Source organism: Aquarana catesbeiana, linkage group LG01 (genome assembly GCF_042186555.1).
Source record: "Aquarana catesbeiana isolate 2022-GZ linkage group LG01, ASM4218655v1, whole genome shotgun sequence".
Classification (NCBI taxonomy): domain Eukaryota; kingdom Metazoa; phylum Chordata; class Amphibia; order Anura; family Ranidae; genus Aquarana; species Aquarana catesbeiana.
In genome coordinates this window covers 292,397,665-292,417,625 of record NC_133324.1, presented here as the reverse complement: position 1 = coordinate 292,417,625, position 19,961 = coordinate 292,397,665, and positions in this window count along the sequence as shown.

Genomic DNA, 19,961 nt, shown 5'->3' with positions numbered 1-19,961 from the left:
ATCCCCTCTCAAGCGTCTCTTCTCCAGAGAGAATAAGTTCAGTGCTCGCAACCTTTCCTCATAACTAAGATCCTCCAGACCCTTTATTAGCTTCGTTGCCCTTCTTTGTACTCGCACCATTTCCAGTACATCCTTCCTGAGGACTGGTGCCCAGAACTGGACAGCATACTCCAGGTGCGGCTGGACCAGAGTCTTGTAGAGTAGAAGAATTATCGTTTTATCTCTGGAGTTGATCCCCTTTTTAATGCATGCCAATATTCTGTTTGCTTTGTTAGCAGCAGCTTGGCATTGCATGCCATTGCTGAGCCTATCATATACTAGGACCCCCAGGTCCTTTTCCATCCTAGATTTTCCCAGAGGTTCTCCCCCTAGTGTATAGATTGCTTGTGTCGCCTTAAGGGTCTTGGTGGATTTTTTATCCTTTTTGGGATTCGTAGGTGGAGTCCCACCACCATATCGTAATCTTTATCGTGAGGAATTTGTATCGGGTGCAGACGTGGAACGTGGATTTCTTTGTTGAGAAAGGGAAGATGACAAAGAGGAGTCAGATTCAACATTTGTAGCAGAGTTGTGAATGTAATTGCCTCATGGGGGTCCCCTTCTACCAGGGTTTTATCTGGGCCACTTATAGGCATAGCCTTCAGAGAAAGCCAATTTGTCTTTGGTAAATTTGCCCTGCGAAACAATGTGGATTGAACGCCTCAATGTCACTTCTTCCCCAGGCCTTAACGAAATTATTTCTTACAAACCCTTTTTATAGGGCTCCATCTGTGCATTTTTCCCCACTTTTCTCCCTCCATCCCCCTTCTTTCTCTCCCCCCCATCCCCCCGGCCAATTGGGTTCCCTTTGTGTAGCCCCTGTTAGATTGTGTGTTGGAATGCCCTATTGGCCTTCAGTTAATCCATTCATGTCTGTTCCATATTAGGTTGGAAATTAATTTGTCAAATTTCTAAATGTTTTGTGAATAATATTTTCTCTGAATATAATTTGCAGAGTATTTTTACCGGGTAGGTTGTAACATCGCAATCCAGATTGTAAGCCTGCACACCTCCTTTTTTCCGCCTTGGTATGCATACCAAGTTGCCCTCTCGTCTCTTCCTCCCCCTGGTTTCCCCCCTCCCCCCACCTCCCTTCCCCTCTCTTCTCCGCTTTCCTCTTCCTTCTCCTTTCTCTCTCTTCCTCCTTCCTTTTTCTTTTCCTCCCCCATCCCTCTTTTCTCACCAAGCCTCTGCGTAACAATCATATCCAGTATCAATGGATAGCTCCAGCCAAAAGGTCCATCATTTATAATGGCACAAAGAACACGGTGTCCTTGGTTCAAAATGGAATACACCTCCTGCAGGACTGGGGCATCATTCCTGATACAACTGATGCAACTCCCATGGATCAGAGTACCAAAAGGAGCCAGCAATCTCAGCCCCCAGCACAGACAATCCTGTTGGCTCAATTGCTCCAGTTTGCTTACCTTCACATGTTGCCAACATGTAAGTAGTACAGGAGATGGATGATTCTTTACCCTTTCCACCTAATGTCTCTGCTCCCCTCAGTGGGGTTGCATGATCAGAAACCATATGTGATATACTTATGTCTCTCTGCGGAATCAAATTTACTATGCATTCGCCCCTGAAGAGTGGCCCTATTGCCATGAAAAGGGCCGGGCTTACAATTATGCATTCTGTTTTACTTATAGGCCATCACCTTGTGTTTTTAGGATTCTTTATGGAGGACTACATTTTAACCATATTGTGTACGAGTTGACAATTATATGTCTATGTTTTGCAATATGCTGTCTATGTGTTTACTATACTCAGTGTGTTCACTGCTGCATGTTATTGTTGTGTGTTTTAGACAATAAACACATTTCTAATACTTGACTATACTTGTTGAGTCCTATCATACATACCTCATTCAAAGTCCTGAAACCCCTTCTATGTACCAAAGTGGGTAAAGCCATAGACTCCCTTCCGAAGCACACGTGTCAGGAAAGACATCTGTGGAGTACAGCTGCTGTTTCCAGGAGCATACCTGTACGCAGGCGCCAACCAAGAATGACCAGAACAACCACAGATGTCTCTGTAGACTGTTATCGAAATTTGTCTGCACACAGAGCACACAGCCAAATCTCCTGTTTCTAATAATAATAACAATTTCGTCTAATGATATAAATCCATCTCACCTTCTGATCGTATGCCATCCTCTGCTGTAGCCCATCCTCTGGTGTGTGCCCCATTACCCACAAACAGACATCAACACATCCTTACGTTCTCAGCTCCAGCATCACTCTGCCCACAAGCCCGCCCCACCGAGCAGAGTCCTGGCTCTTTATTGACATAACAGGAAGTCCCAAAACTCGAGGGTTGGGCTTCCAACAGCCAAACACCTCTTACAAAGCTTGTGACCTCACAGGAAATGAACACAGGATGTGAATGACCATATAAGGATTTAACAACAAAATACAACCAAATGACGATGACTAGAGTTCCTCATGGATGGAAGATTATCTGCAGGTGTACATCATGGCACCCCAAATATGTTGATCAGGCATACCGGGGTGACACGAGCAAACAACCGCTAAACTGATAATATCTTTGCAGAGCGAACACCCCCCCCACCAGACGATCGTTCTGTGCATTGCACAGGGGCCCTTTGCTGGCGGACATGTCTTCTCTCCGCAAACACCTCTCTCCAAACACCAGGAAGTTTTCCACTACCTAACAGGTCTCAACCAGCGTCAGTCTGTCCCAGTCAGCTCTTTAGAGCAGGCTGCGAGAGAACAGACACTGGGAGACTCTTATGACAATACATTAATATAGAATTTTCCACAACAAGACGCACCTGTCACCAGAATGGGAGCCAGTCGGCTTATTTAAACGGAGCTTCAACGCTGAACTGGTTGCTGCTTGGTCTACAGCGTTTACCTGAATCCTGCTTCCTGTGTGTTTGACTTCTGTTACCCATCCGGCTTGGTCCCGACTACTCCTGCCTGCTTCCTGCCCTGACCTCTGGCTTCCCACGGACTGATCTCTGTCTCCAGTTCCTGTTACTTAGCATCTGTTGCCAAACTTGCCTGTGCTCCTGTCTGCTGTTAATGCCTGATTTGCCCGTCTGTTGCCAAACCGGCCTGTGACCTGACTGCGCTTTTGCCTGCTGCCTTTGCTAGATCTGCCTGTCTGCTTTCTACCCAGCTCATCTGACCCTGCTCCTAGCCATCCAGCCTGCTACAAGCTCCTGCTTCCTGTGGTGTACTGCTGCCAAGTCTGCTAGCTATCTGCCTGCTCACTTGCCTGCTATCTGCTGTGATCTGGCTTCCTGTTGTGAGTTCCCGGCTTCTACCAGTACAGACTTCTGAAATGATCATAGGCACTCTTACCCCACCGTGCTCCTGAGCCTGCTGTCTCACTATCAGTGGCTCACGAGCCAGAGCTGTACGAGAGGCCTTCCTCTACATGTCAGGCTCACCAACCAGGTACGTGACAGTACCAAGCAGCCTGACCGAGCCTGCAGGAGGAACCTCTCTCGTACCTGGAGTCTGCCAGAGCATCATAGGCCTGACACAAGCAATCAAGACCCTGCAGGAGAAGTTTATTCAACTTGAGGAATGTGTGCAGGTTCTGCCTCTTCCTGCCACTCCTGCAGCTGCATCTTCTGCAAGTGTGTCAACCCAGACAGTGTCCAGTACTGGCCCTACCACAGTGATGACATCTCCTGAGCCACGAGTGCCTTGTCCCGAAAGGTTCTCCGGAGACCAGTCCAGGTTTAGAGCATTCCACAATGCCTGTCAGCACTATTTTTCACTTCAACCACAGACTTTCTCTGCCGAAACTACCAAGATGGGGTTCATCATATCCTTGCTCCAGGGTGAACCCCAAACCTGGGCTCATCTTCTGCTGGAAGTAAAGGACGCACAACTTGATACAATGTCCTCCTTCTTTCAGGCTATGTCCCGATTGTATGAGGACCCCCCCGGACTTCTTGGCTCAGCAATTCTAACCTGGCCAGCCCCCACTGATAAGAAGGGAGTCCAGCGAATATTGGGTTTGCTAATTTTTATCGCAGATTCATCAAGAACTTTTCAGCTATTATCACACCCATCACACAACTTACCAAGCAGGGTGTTCGTTTCCACTGGTCTCCCGAAGCCCAGGTTGCCTTTGAGACTCTTAAAGGACTATTTATGTCTGCTCCTGTACTAAGCCATCCAGACCCAGTGCTGCCTACATCCTGGAGGTAGACGCTTCTGAGAGTGCTGTCGGAGGGGTTCTGTCCTAGCGCCAAGGTCTCAAGAATCTGATTCACCCGGTAGCCTTTTTCTCTCTGAAGCTTGCCCCTGCTGAGAGAAACTACGATGTCGGTGACTGTGGGCTTCTTGTAATAAAAGCCGCCCTTGAGGAATGGAGGTATTTGCTAGAGGGAGCAGCACATCCAATATTGATACACGGATCATAAGAACCTCGTGTATTTACGGACTGCTAAACGGCTGAAACCTCACCAGGCCTGTTGGGCACTTTTCCTCTCAAGGTTTCTATTCCATATAACCTACAGACCTGGGTCTAAGAATGTCAAGCCCAACACGCTGTTGCGCATGTTCGAAGATCCTAAGGACTTGCCAGTATCAGACACTATTCTGTAAGCAGGAAACTTTCTGTTACTACAGACCGACCTTGTGTCACAACTAAAACAAGCATTTACAGTTACCTCTTCTCCCACCTGGGATACCCTACAGGCAAGGGAGGGTCTTCTTTGGAAGGGGGACCGAGTTTTTTTTCCAGAAGGAGTTTGGATGCCGGTGTTGGGTTTCTGCCATTATCATCCTTTAGCAGGGCACTTCGGGATTCGCAACAGAACTGGTGAAACGCACATTCTGGTGGCCTAATCTAGAAAGTGACTGTAAAGACTACGTAAGTGCATGCACCACCAGTATTGCAAATATAAAAGCACCCAAAACAAGGCCTGGGGCTTGCTCAGACCTCTGCCTGTGCCCGACAGGCCTTGGTCCATGATTTCTATGGACTTTATAGTAGAATTACCACCGTCTAAAGATTACACGGCCATCTTTGATATTGTTGACCGTCTGTCCAAAATGGCCCACTTCATACCGTTAAAGGGTATGCCATCTACTGCTCGAGTGTTCATCAGGGAAGTTGTGAGATTCCATGGGGTACCTATTGACATTGTATCTGACCGAGGGGTCCAATTTATGTTCAGGTTCTGGAAATCACTCTGCGAGACCCTGAAAATCAAACTCTCTATGTCATCCGCATACCACCCACAGTCTAACAGACAAACTGAATGGACTAACCAGACACTAGAACAATACATCAGTTGCTTTACATCCTTTGTCCAGGATGACTGGGTATCTCTCCTACCATTAGCTGAGTTTGCTTATAACAACTCCTGTCATACAGCTACTAAGCAGTCCCCGTTCTTCGCAAATTATGGCTTCCATCCCACCTTCTTGCCTGACCTTGTTCCCGAGTCCTCAGTTCCAGCCATCCAGAATACGGTGGACTTCTTCAGTTGTAACAATAAATTGTTGCAAGAAGCTGTTACTAAAGCGCAAGAAGACAATAAAAAGGCTTTCGACAGAAGAAGGAGGGGGGAACTGATCCTGCAGCCAGGAGACCATGTTTGGTTGGCCACAACCAATCTGAGATTGGCTTGTCCATCAAAAAAGCTTGCTCCAAAGTTTCTGGGACCATTTCCTGTAAAAAGAAGTATTAACAACGTTTCCTATGAACTGTCTTTACCGGATTCCTTCAGAATACATCCAGTGTTCCATGTGCCTCTATTAAAACCCACAGTGCCGGATCCTTTTCCTAATCGGGAGACTAGACTGCCTGAACCAGTAATCATCAATGGGGACGAGGAGTTTGAGGTGGAGGCAATAGTAGACTGCAGGAGGAGAAGGGGTCGTCTGCAATACCTAATTAATTGAAAGGGTTATGGGCCAGAGGAGAATTCCTGGGAACCTGAGCAGGATGTACATGCTATGGACTTGGTCCGCGCCTTTTTCCGCAGCCACCCCCAGAAAAAGAACCAGCTGGACTTCTGGAGGCTGCCGTAAGGGGGGGCAGTGTCAGGAAATATGTCTGCGGAGTACAGCTGCTGTTTCCAGACACATACCTGTGCACAGGCGCCAGCCAAGAATGACCAGAACAACCACAGACGTCTCTGTAGACGCACATACTGAGGAGCACGGTGTGGCACAATAAAAAAAAAAAACATAACTGCACACATATATCTGATGAAACATAGATCTATGGGAGGAACGTGGTATACCTACTTCAGAGACTACTATGTAGCCTCTATACTAGTACAAGCAAAAACATGTTATCAACCTAGCTCTGCATGCCTGTGGAGTGATATTGAAGCCCTCCAGATTCCAGGGTGCAACCTGAAAAACTGGCTACTTGGTACTCACTCAAGGAATATGAGCAATACCAATCTCTTCCCCACGATCATAGCCACGGTAAGAGCTTTTGATTATTTCATGGCTAACGGCTAACGCTACAACAGGGGACAGGACTTACAAAATTCCAATCTCAATCTCTGTGCTTTCACTACTCATACCAGAAATTAATATGAAATCCTGGTAGGAAAAGGTCATTATACTCCTATATCACCTATACTCAGGCAACCTCCTTATCCCATTTCCCTCATTACAAGAATTGTTCTCATTACCAAACAAGGAGTATTTTAAGTACATCCAAGTAACTCACTGCCTAACTGGTAATCCCCACCTCCACAAATATATTCACAGGATAATCTGGAAGTACCTTAGGTCCGATACCATAGCTACTAAAGGTATCACCATTTTCTACAGCTTACTACAAGCCAAATCCTCATTTGTCAAAATGCCTTCTATGACCAAATGGGAAAGAGATATAGGTACTACTTTTAGTGACCTCCAATGGAAAACTGTCATAACCTCTAATCTCCGCATGGCACGCTCCCCCAATTTATGGGACCTTACTTACAAATGAAATCTTAGATGGTATATCTCTCCAGCACAGATACATATTTACAACCAGTCCTCATCACCTCTGTGTTGGAGGAAATGTGGGATGACAGGGAATTTATACCACTTACTTTGGTTAGGTAACGATATTGCTTTTTTCTGGAATGATATCTTCAAACTTATCACTGTTGTAATTGGAATCACAATCCCTCCCACATCTGAGCTGGCATTACTCAGCATAGGAATCGATTATATCCCTACGCATATGCGGTGCATAACCATACATATCCTCTTAGCTGCCAGATTGTCAATCATTAGACACTGGAAATCTCCCGATCATCTATCTACCCCGTGGCTTCCCTGTGGCCCCAGAGGGGGGCAGGGTCACCCGTTTACGTCACCGGGTGGCCCCGCCCTCAGTTATATAAGAACTGTCACAGAAAAGACGCGTTAGTTGGCAGGAGCCTCCCATGGAGACGGATTGGTTGCGGCTTTTTTTTTTTCGGTCCGTCGTGCTGCGTGAACTTATATCACTGGACATTTTTATCTTTTTATTTTTTTATAAAGGACTTGTCCCAAGCTGTCTCTTGTCTTTTTTACCATTTTTGACTCTTTTTTGTGAGATGGTAGGCCATTACCAATTCACACGGGGGGAGGCCGGGATCTGGGGTCCCCTTGTTAAAGGGGCTTCCAGATTCCAATAAGCCCCCCACTCGCATACCTCCACAACCACCGGGCAAGGGTTGTGGGGATGAGGCCCTTGTCCCCATCAACATGGGGACAAAGTGCTTTGGGGTCAGACCCCAAAGCACACTCCCCATGTTGAGGGCATGTGGCCTGGTACGGTTCAGGAGGAGGGCGCTCTCTAATCCCCCCTCTTTTCCTGCGGCATGCCAGGTTGCATGCTAGGATTAGGGTCTGGTATGGATTTTGGGGGGGACCCCTACACCATTTTTTTAAAATTTGGCACAGGGTTCCCCTTAATTTCCATATCAGACCTGAAGGGCCTGTATGGATTTTAGGGGGACCCCCACGCAAATTTTTTTTAAATTTTGGTTCGGGGTTCCCCTTAATATTCATGCCAGACCCAAAGGGCCTGGTAATGGACTGGGGGGGTAACCCATGCTCTTTTTTTCAATGAGTTTTAACTATATTGCCAAGACCCGACAATTCATTAGAGCCGCTATCGGTTTTAAATGACAATTTTTCCTTTAGAAATGTTATTTTGCTGTGGTACTGTTCTAAACACGGGAAAAATGTGCCACTTTGCGGCATTCTATAGACACCCCCCAGGCACGATATTTAAAGGAATATTTAATTTTTATTGTTTCACTTTAAGCATTAAAAAATGTCCGTTTTAAAAAAAATTTTTTGCATTGATACATGTCCCCTGGGGCAGGACCTGGGTCCCCAAACACTTTTTTTGACAATAACTTGCATATAAGCCTTTAAAATTAGCACTTTTGAATTTTCATGTTAGTGTCCCATAGACTTTAACGGTGTTCTGGCGGCTTTCGAATCTGCCACGAACACTGCATATTGTTCGCTGTTCGGCGAACATTCAATGTTCGACTCGAACATCGGGCTCATCCCTACTCATATGAATACATGTTTACAGTTTCTGAGGGCCGTATGAAATCTGCACAAATACAATGGGAAATTTGGTCAAACTGGTATGATTGAAACTATCACTACCCTTTCTAAATCTCCCCTTGTTATCGCCCTCTATACCAGTGCTCTAAAAAGCTAATTATCTGTTAATCTCTTACTTTCCTGTAATACCAAATGTTGGCAATAGCTCCTATGTTGTGTTGTCCCCCCCTCAACACAGTTTGATCCCAGCTGGGGTGTTCTGGGGAGAGGAACAACACCCTTTACCCTGCGCTTAGCACTTAGGATTGTTTATGTTGTCCTCCTATGTCTATTAATTTGATATGTCATACATCTCTACTCAAATAATCCTCCTTACCGTGTCTCAATGTATGACAGATTTTAACTGCTCCTTTTGTGTTCTTTGTGAAAATTTCAAATAAAAACATTGGGGAAAAAAAGATATAAGTTAACGTGGGAAAAAAAATTAGTTTAGTAGATCGACCCATTAGTCTGAACAACAAAGAAAAAGGTATTTTTATTCTAGAGACAAAAATGTTGCTCTTTCTTCATGTTTCACTCATCTCCCTCCTTCTCTTTCTATATTTGCATATGTATTATGTAAAAATGTCTATTCATAGCATTTTAAATTTGTTCTTAACATATTGCTCCCAAGTCACACATTGCTGAAAAGATCACTTTACAGAGGGAACACAAATCCCATCTGTTATGTACAGTTTTCTAAACTAAAGTCATTTTATATGAAACAGATAAGCTGAGTTATGATCTGAGCAGTATGAGCTCACTGAAGCTGGTTGATAAGAGTACAGTAAAGTCCCAGAGGAAAGGTGGTAAAATAGTAAATATTTGTTCTTTCTTGCTAGCTGCTCAACTGATTATTTTCAGGTAGACCGGCCGTATACTGCTACTGAAACCCGAGGGCAGATATTACATCTTCCTTTCTTACGTTGAAAATCTGTCTATGAACACAGAAAGAAAAAATCACTCACAGCTTTATCGCTCTTCCTTTCGAAGTAAAAGTATACATTATATTCTATCAATGCAGTGTGTGCCTAGTGAGCAGCTACCAAAAACAATTCATTTTGCAAAATGTCTAATAGGAGATTGCGGAATCTGGACAAGAACATTTGTTCCTACCTTAAAATTAGATTTAAACAAAAAAATAGAAGTTATTATAAATGTACACTCTAGTATTACAATGTCAACTAAGGGCTGGCATTAATGGGCTTTTAACTGCAACTGCAGGTCAAATGCACCTGTCAATAAATTCTGAATGTTCTCAGAAGCATTTCAAAACTGATATCAAACTGATGCCATCAACAAAACCCCCAAGGCCTGGTAATACAGTCCCTAAAGCTGCTGGGAGAAAGCAGATATTATAGGGTACCAAATCATACCTCTACAGTGCCATTGAAAGTCAATATTTTAATAGAAAATAGGAATAAACCATCAGATCAGTTTTAACCCATATTCAAACCGAATTTTGATTTTCAAGGGCTCAGCAAATGGCTGAAGTAAATGGGTGTCCCGCCATTTTGAATCACCAGCAGCTGCGGGAATCAAAACATTTATTAGTGGTATTATTACCTCTGCAAAATGTGACAACTTCCTGCTTGGGGCTCTTAGTTGTTAGGAAACCAGTGGCTACTGGCGTCCTAACAACTAGTGAGTCATCCCCTACCTGGCCATTCAGATGTCAGATAGGCATTATTGGCTGACAGATGAATGTATACAAAGGGGTGGGGAATGGGAAAAAGAAAAATTTGGTGAGGTCTACCCAAAAATGTAGGTCTGGTATGGATTTTATTGGATAACCCCTCATAGAAAAAAAGAGTAGTCCCTGGGGTCCCTGCAAACTTCACATTTAAAGTCTGATCAGAATATACAGCCAAACAGGCGAGGAAATTGGAAGGACAGGTGTGAGCTGTCCTTCCCATTGTGAGGTGTCCCAGGGCAGTCTTTAATATTTATTGGACCCTGTGCAAACATTTTCTTGCCCCCCCCCATGCAGTTTCACTCTCCACCTGTTCTGAGACATACAATAAATAGCAGCTAGACTCAAAATCAGTATACTGAATCAGATCAGGCAGCGATTGCGATTGGTTGTAAGAGGTTACAGTGTATCATTACTGCTTACTGACTGGTTGCTAGAGGTTACAGCACACATTACGGCTCACTGGTTAGTTGCTAGAGGTTACAGCACATGATCTCTGCTTGGTGATTGGTTGCTAGAGATTACTGTACATCATTACTGCTCACTGATTGGTTGCTAGAGGTTACAGCACACAGTCTCCTCACTGCCTGCACACAATGGACTGGGATGGAAAGGGAACCCATCAATAGACAGAAAACTTCTAGGGATCCTAGAACTCTTGGGATTGGTGTCAGTGCTGGTGGGAGGGTGTTGTGATCAATTGCAATGCTGATTTTTTTACCGACTACCAATATAAAGAGGAGTTTCAACTTGACCACAATTGTAATAGGGGTTTACACTGACCACTAATGTAATAGAAGCATTCACAGTAACCACAAAAGTAAGGAGGGATTTACACTGACCACCAATGTAGGGGGACTTCACACTGGCCACTAGTGTTAAAGAAAGGATTGTACACCAATCCCCAATTTAATGAGAAGCTTTACATTGACCACCAATATAACTGGGACATTTAGCCTGCGTTCACATTTGTGTGTGTTGGTAACGCATGTAAAATCTTTCCTGACACCACAGAAACATGCTGCCCTTTAGCAAATACACAGCAGTGCCATTAATTGTTAATGACACCCTCACACATCTGCTGACATGTGCTGTGGAACCGTGTGATTTTGAAAAAGCGTTAGGGACTTTCTTCTGCATTTCTAGCACATAGAGCAGCGCATTGAAATGAATGGGCTGCTCTACACGAGACCTACATCTTTATCCACCCTGTCAGTACACCTTTGCATCCTAAAACCCCTGCTAATCTCTGCACCCCAAACCTCCCTCATCCTCTCCACTCCAATCCCTCTCACCTTTAACTCTACTTGCCTCCTCTGCTTATCTTTGCACCCACCTTCCTTACCTCTACACATCCCCTCCTTGCTCACCTGTGCACACAAACTGTAATTCCTTCTCTGCCTACCTCTGCACACCCCACACTATCCCCCCCCCCACACACACACACACCAATTTGCTTACCTTTGCAGAACAGGCTGATGTTAGGCTTAATGACCACAGTTGCAGGCAGGACTTTCAATCCTGCCCCTTTACCTCCCCAGTGGGCAGCAAACAGTGTAGGTAATGGTGGATATGACCTCAGGGGGGTATGATATACATATGAATGCCGCCTTTATTTACACATCAATGCCCCTGGTTAATCGATATTTACATATGAATGCTGCCGCTATATACTTATCAATGCCGGTTATTTATATGTAAACACAGGGTCTGCAGGTGAGTCATCTGTACACAATAATAGGGCAGAGCTGGGCAGCACTTTACACTTTATGACAGGTGTGGTTAATATATATATATATATATATATATATATATATATATATATATATATATATATATATACACACACAGTATCTCACAAAAGTGAGTACACCCCTGAAATTTTTGTAACTATTTCATTATATCTTTTTATGTGACAACACTGAAGAAATGGCACTTTGCTACAATGTAAAATGGTGGGTATACAGCTTGTATAACAGTGTACATTTGCTGTCCCCTCAAAATAACTCAACACACAGCCACACACATTAATGTCTAAACCGCTGGCAACAAAAGTGAGTACATACTCCTAAGTGAAAATGTCCAAATTGGGCCCAATAAGCCATTTTCCCTCCCCGGTGTCATGTGACTCGTTAGGGTTAAAAGGTCTCAGGTGTGAATGGGGAGCAGGTGTGTTAAATTTGGTGTTATCGCTCTCACTTTCTCATATTGGTCACTGGAAGTTCAACATGGCACCTTATGGCAAAGAACTTTCTGAGGATCTGAAAAAAATAAGTGTTGCTCTGCATAAAGATGGCCTAGGCCAGTGATGGCGAACCTTGGCACCCCAGATGTTTTGGAACTACTTTCCCATGATGCACTTTTTAGTGTAGTTGAGCATCATGGGAAATGTAGTTCCAAAACGCCTGGGGTGCCAAGGTTTGCCATCACTGGTCTAGGCTATAAAAAGATTGCCAAGACCCTGAAACTGAGCCGCAGCAAGACCATAAATCGGTTTAACAGGACAGGTTCCACTCAGAACAGGCCTTATCATGTTCGACCACAGAAGTTGAGTGCACCTGCTTAGCGTCATATCCAGAAGTTATCTTTGGGAAATAGACGTATGAGTGCTGCCAGCATTGCAAGCGTGTATAGCAGCAACCAGGTGAGGAGTACAAAGACAAGTGTGTCTTGCCTACAGTCAAGCATGGTGGTGGGAGTGTTATGGTCTGGGGCTTCATGAGTGCTGCTGGCACTTGGGAGCTACAGTTCATTAAGGGAACCATGAATGCCAACATGTACTGTGACATACTGAAGCAGAGCATGATAGCCCCTCTTCAGAGACTGGACCGCAGGGTGGTATTCCAACATGATAACGACCCAAAAAAACCTCCAAGATGACCACTGCCTTGCTAAAGAAGCTGAGGATAAAGGTGAAGGATTGGCCAAGCATGTCTCCAGACCTATACCCTATTGAGCATCTGTGGGGCATTCTCAAATGGAAGGTGGAGAAGCGCAAGGTCTCCACCAGCTCTGTGATGTCGTCATGGAGGAGGAAGGAGAGGACTCCAGTGGCAACCTGTGATGCTCTGGTCAACTCCTTGCCCAAGAGGGTTAAGGCAGTGCTGGAAAATAATGGTGGCCACACAAAATATTGACACTTTGAGCCCAATTTGGACATTTTCACTTAGGGGTGTTCACTTTTGTTGCCAGCGGTTTAGACATTAATAGCTGTGTGTTGAGTTATTTTGAGGGGACAGCAAATTTACACTGTTATGCAAGCTGTACACTTACTACTTTACACTGTAGCAAAGTGCCATTTCTTCAGTGTTGTCACATGAAAATATATAATAATATATTGACAAAAATGTGAGGGGTGTACTCACTTTTGTGAGATACTGTATATATACACACAGTATATATGTATTCAACTATGTATCTTTCTGTTTTATTGGGGTTTAATCAGAGGTCTTTCAGGTAGGTATCCCAATGGCATACTAAAGGAGGCAAATAACAAAAAAAATATAAATACAATACATGCATATTACCTTTGTTTTTTTTTCCTTTAAAGACCTTGCAAGTATAAAAAAAAATGCCTGTTGATCTTTCACACGGACGGATAGAATTGTGCTTTTAGCTGTGTTTTCCACCGCAGCTAAATGCACACAATGCTTTCCTATGGCCCCATTCTCACACTGCGTTTAGCTGCGTTTTCATTACATTTGGTGCGGATAGAAAGCGCCGAGCTGGCTCGCTCATCGGGAAAGGAAAAATGTTTTTTCCTTTCCCAATGAGCAACAAGCACGGGGATCCGACTTGGATCCCCGTCAATGCCAGGCACTGTTTGGTATGAACCTTGCGGGGGAACTACACCCCAAAATTTAAATAAAAAAATGGCATGGGTTCCCCTCCAAGAGCATACCAGGCCCTTCGGTCTGGTATGGATTTTAAGTGGGAACCCCTAAGCTGAAAAACGGCGTGGGGGTTCCCCTCAAAATCCATACCAGATCCTTATCCGAGCACGCAGCCCGGTTGGTCAGGAAAGGGGGTGGGGAAGAGCGAGCACCCCCCCTCCTGAACCGTACCAGGCCTGGATTTTGAGGGGGACCCCCACGCCAGTTTTCGGCTTAGGGTTTCCCACTTAAAATTCATACCAGACCGAAGGGCCTGGTATGCTCTTGGAGGGGAACCCATGCCAGCTTTTTATTTAAAATTTGGCGTGGAGTTCCACCTCAAGATTCATACCAAACAGTGCCTGGCATTGGCGGGGATCCAAGTCGGATCCCCGAGCTTGTTGCTCATTGGGAAAGGAAAAAACATTTTTCCTTTCTCGATGAGCGAGCCAGCTCGGCGCTTTCTATCCGCACCAAATGTAATGAAAACGCAGCTAAACGCAGTGTGAGAATGGGGCCATAGGATCCAAGTCGGGTCCCCGTTCAATACAAGTCGATACCCTGTCGAGTTGCTATGGAAATGGCAAACTGCAGCTAAACGCAACCGCAGCTAATCGCACTGTACAAATGCAGCTGACTGCAGTGCCTGGAGTCTTGAATTTCACAGAAAAAAAAAAAACATGCTTTTAACTGCGGCAGAATAGCTGTCCGTGTGAAAGGCGCCTAAAGCTCTGTTGTAGCCTGTCTACACAATGCAGTTTTTGAAGAAAAGTGTTGTCAACCTTATCCACTCTTTTTTGCTAAACCACGCCCACTCTTTGATATTTTCAACATAAGGGCTTATCATTTGTAGTCCAAGATAAAAAGTAGGAATAATACAGGAAGTGTGTAGAGAATACAAGACCTCTCTGAATTTCTGAAAAGATAAACATTTTATCTCTTATCAAATACTGTAGATATAGCAAAATGCCTCAAATAGTGTATATTAAACAACCAAAAACAAGCAAACAAGGGGGGCGTGGCCAGCAGCCGAGGTGAATGGCCGCAGTGTGAGAGAGCTCTGACTTCCACGGGCATACCGGAGCTCACAGAGTGATTCCTGAGCCTCAAAAAGCGGCGATTTTTACCCACATCAGGTCGGGCACTCCCTAGGAACATGTCCAGGAAGAGAAAAGAAACTGGGAAGCTCAGCAGAATGACGGACTTCTACATGCTTCCCCGCAATACACAGGCCCAAGATGGCGCCGGTAAGCATAACGGCGGAGAGCGTGGCAGGCTCTCTAGCTACAATAATAATACACAACGCTCCGTACCTAATCTTCACAAGGGGCACAAGGGAAAATATACTAATTCCCAGACATCCTCAGCATCATCTAGCCCAGTTAAGGCGAAACAGCAACACATGCAGGGAAAGAACATGGAGGAGGAGGAAACAGACACATCCCTTAATGACACCAGGGAGCTCCAGGACTCCATCTTGGAATTTCCTACTAAAAACCAACCGGTTATTGACACAACACTGAAGGACATGCTAGTGTCCCTCCGTAGTACCCTACATGCGGACATACTATCCCTTACCAGTCATTTCAAATCAGAATTCAAAGCTGTCAATAACAGAGTCACCCATATTGAACACAAGATGGGAGAATTCGCGGGTGCCATCAATGAAGTGACTGATGCTCATAATGAGAAAGACGACGAAATACACCAATTAAAGTCCAAGATGGCCGACCTCGAAGACCGTTCGAGAAGAAATAATATTAAAATCAGGGGAATACCCGAATCGGTTAAACCACCAGAATTGAACGCTTACTTCCAAAACATCCTGCAAGAAATGCTTCCTGATGCTTCGGTGACGGATCTCTCCATCGACAGGATCCACAGACTGCCGAAACCCAAGCACATTCCTGACCATTTGCCCAGAGATACAATTGCAAGGATCCACTTCTATCAAACTAAAGAAAAAGTTCTTCAATGCATGCAGAATCCTGACAACGCACTACCATGCATCCAAGGCCTTTCATTCTTCACTGATTTGTCTGCATACACAATGCAAAGACGGAAGAACCTGGCCACCATAACCAAACCTCTAAGAAACCACCATATTACCTACAGATGGGCCTATCCGGCTAAACTGCTCATCACTAAAGATGGGAAAACGTTCCCTATCCAGTCAGTGGAGGACGGTATATGGCTACTGAAAGAATGGGATATCTTGGACAAGATAGAAGATCCACCTTCATGTACCTCTTCACCTCGCCCGCGTTCTCCTACCTGGCCACAAGATGTAATTGAGTGAGGCTCAGGATATTTATTTATAACCACTATTACACAAAGTTGTGCTCCGGCGCACCCGTGGAACTTTATTGGTTTCTCTTTTCGCTCCTCTGAAGTTACGGGATATTATCCCAACAGATTCAATTGAATCGAATAATTTTGTTTTTATTATCTTTTTCTACATTTTTACTCAGAGACTTTTCGTTTCTACTGTACTAACCTCTGAGACAGTACCTAAACGGTTTTCCATCATCTGGACTCTGGTTCACTATTAAAACACTTCTTCAACAAAGGAACTGTACTTCAATCTTCAGTTTAATAAGGTTACTAATCCTAGGAACTTTTTTTTTTTTTTTTTTTTTTCTTTAATCACCCTTCAAGATCAACGACATGGGGTTCAAAATCTCCTCGTTTAATGTCCGCGGACTGAACAGCCCACAAAAAAGATCAATGCTATGGAAAGAAGCCCGACTACTGCAAAGTGACATTCTTTGTCTTCAAGAGACTCACTTCTCTATATCCAAGCCTCCGAAATTCTCCCATCAGAACTTTCCAACAACTATTTGCTCCAATGCTCCAAAGAAGAAGAGGGGGGTAGCCATTCTCATCAAGGACACCATATCTTTTCGTCAAATCTACAAGGACGTAGATGACATGGGTAGATTTATTATACTGGTTGGTGAGATAAACAACACAATATACACTATAGTAAATGTATATTTACCTAATGTGAAACAAATCTCTTTTTTGAACAAAATTTGGAAACGAGTACGTGCAGTGCAAAAGGGGTACACTATAATCTGTGGAGATTTTAACGCGATACCAAACAAAACTCTTGATGTCTCGGCCGAGACCCCGAAAAGTCGGGAAAGAGTGACCCTTTCGCGCTTCATGGCCTCAGAGAATTTACACGACGTGTGGCGATGTCAACACTCAACAGAGCGGGACTATTCCTACTTCTCGAGTGTACATCGCACATACTCAAGAATTGATTTCTTCTTGGTAGACAGGTTTTTGCTACAGAATGTTAGTATGTCAACCGTACACAATATTACGTGGTCGGACCACGCTCCGGTCTCTATTGTAGTGGAGGGATCTCGCACCGAGACAAGGGCAAATAGATGGAAAAACGACACCTTTCTTTACACACATCCAGACCAAAAGCATAAAATTACTAAGGAATTAAACGATTTCTTTAACGCTAATGCCGGCTCGGTGCCGGATCCCTTCACAATTTGGAATTGTCACAAAGCTTACATACGAGGGATCCTCATGAAAATGAGCAGTGTAGCCAAAAAGCAAAGGAACAAACAATTGAATGATCTACTCCAGCAGATAAAAAACTTAGAATCTGTAAATAAAAAAGCTCCAGACCCCGCCACTAGCACTCAATTAGATAAATTCAGACATGATCTTAGATTGCTTCTTATATCTCAACACAAACACACGGCCCAAAAATGGAAAGCAAACTATTATAGCCATGGCAATAAAGCAGGTAAACTACTGGCTAATCAAGTGAAGGAAAAAACCATCAAACAAAAGATTCCATTCATTTCCCACCCGATCACAGGCATTAGACTATCTAATCCCAAAGATATTGCTAATGCTTTTAGGGACTACTATAATAATCTCTATAATCTAAAAGACGACAATACAACCCACCAACCATCACCGGAATTAATTCAACCATTCTTAGACTCTATCTCACTGCCCAAACTAAACGTAGACCAACTGCAATCTATCAACGCACCAATCTCTTTGTCTGAACTAAACAAAACAATACTATCTTTCCCTAACAGCAAATCCCCAGGCCCAGACGGTTTTTCGTCTGAATACTATCAGACATTCCAATCCATATTAGGCCCACACTTATTAAATGTATTTGCATCAGCCATATCAACATCTTCATTCCCCTCAGAAATGTTAACAGCCACAATTGTGACTCTACCCAAACCCGGGAAATCCTCCGACACTCCACAAAACTTCAGGCCTATATCATTACTGAATGTAGACCTGAAGATATACGCAAAGATTATAGCCAACAGACTGGCACAATATCTACCCAGTCTGATTAAACAGGATCAAGTTGGGTTTATCCCAGGCCGTCAGGCTCCAGGTGCAACACGAAGAATTATTAACTTAATTCATGCAGCGGAATCCTCGGGCACTCCTTCTCTGCTTCTATCATTAGACGCGGAGAAGGCCTTTGATAGGATCCACTGGGGATATCTGAAACTAGTTTTGAACAAATTTGGCATCTTGGGAAAAATAAACTCAGCTATTTTATCACTATATACTAACCCATCTGCTATGGTATTCACAGAGGGAATGTTCTCAGACAGCTTCAATATCACTAACGGGACAAGACAAGGCTGCCCCCTATCCCCACTTATTTTCGCTTTGCTAATGGAACCCCTGGCTGAAAAAATTAGATCACACCCAGAAATTTCTGGTATCAAAATCTCCAAGCAAGCACACACTATCTCCCTTTTTGCAGATGATGTGATTCTATCGCTTTCCAATCCCAACACCTCCTTGCAAACGGTACACAATATCTTGAACCATTTTAACCAAATTTCATACTACAAAATTAATGCATCCAAATCCAATCTACTTCCCATAAACATTGAAGAAAATACCCGTAAATCCCTACACTCACGCTTTCCATATCCATGGGCTGACAAACCTATCCAATACTTAGGGATAAAACTAACGACACCCAGCAGCAATTTATTTAAAGTGAACTTAGTTCCATTTATTTCCTCTATCCAATCAGAACTCACTAGACTAAAATCCTTCTGTTTGTCGTGGATGGGAAGACTGGCGGCATACAAAATGCTTATATTACCAAAAATATTGTACTACTTTAGAGCTCTTCCGATCTCTATTCCAGCAAAATTTTTTACAACAGCGCAATCGCAGCTTCACAAATTTGTATGGGCAGACAAAAAACCGAGATGCTCTCAGCCTTCCCTTTCGAGACATAGGAGAGCGGGGGGAATGGGACTCCCAATTTTAAAAGACTACTTTGCTGCCTGCTTACTAGATCAAACAAAATACTGGTTCCAAAATCAATCCTCTAAACATTGGGCCACTATAGAACAAGCCTGGTCAAGCCCCATCTCCCTGAAATCTATTTTGCTAGCAAGTTCCTTCTCAAATACTCACTTCAAATCTAAGCACCCTATCATACAACTAGTACTAGACACATGGAAGAAATTCTGTTCCAATATAAGACAAAATTCGGACCTTAAGGAAATTCCCACTCCAATTAATACAATTTGCACACATATTAAAGATCTACAAACAACTCAATGGGAACATAAAGGAATAACCCTAATCTCAGATCTGTTTGATCGAGGGAAAATCATTCCCTTCAACATACTAGCCCATAAATATTCTCTTCCTACCTCTGATTATTATATGTACATAAGAATCTCATCATTCTTAAACTCCCACCAGATACAACCTACTAGAATTCCACAAAAAGCATGGACTTACTGGACTGACAACTCTTCCTCAAAAAAA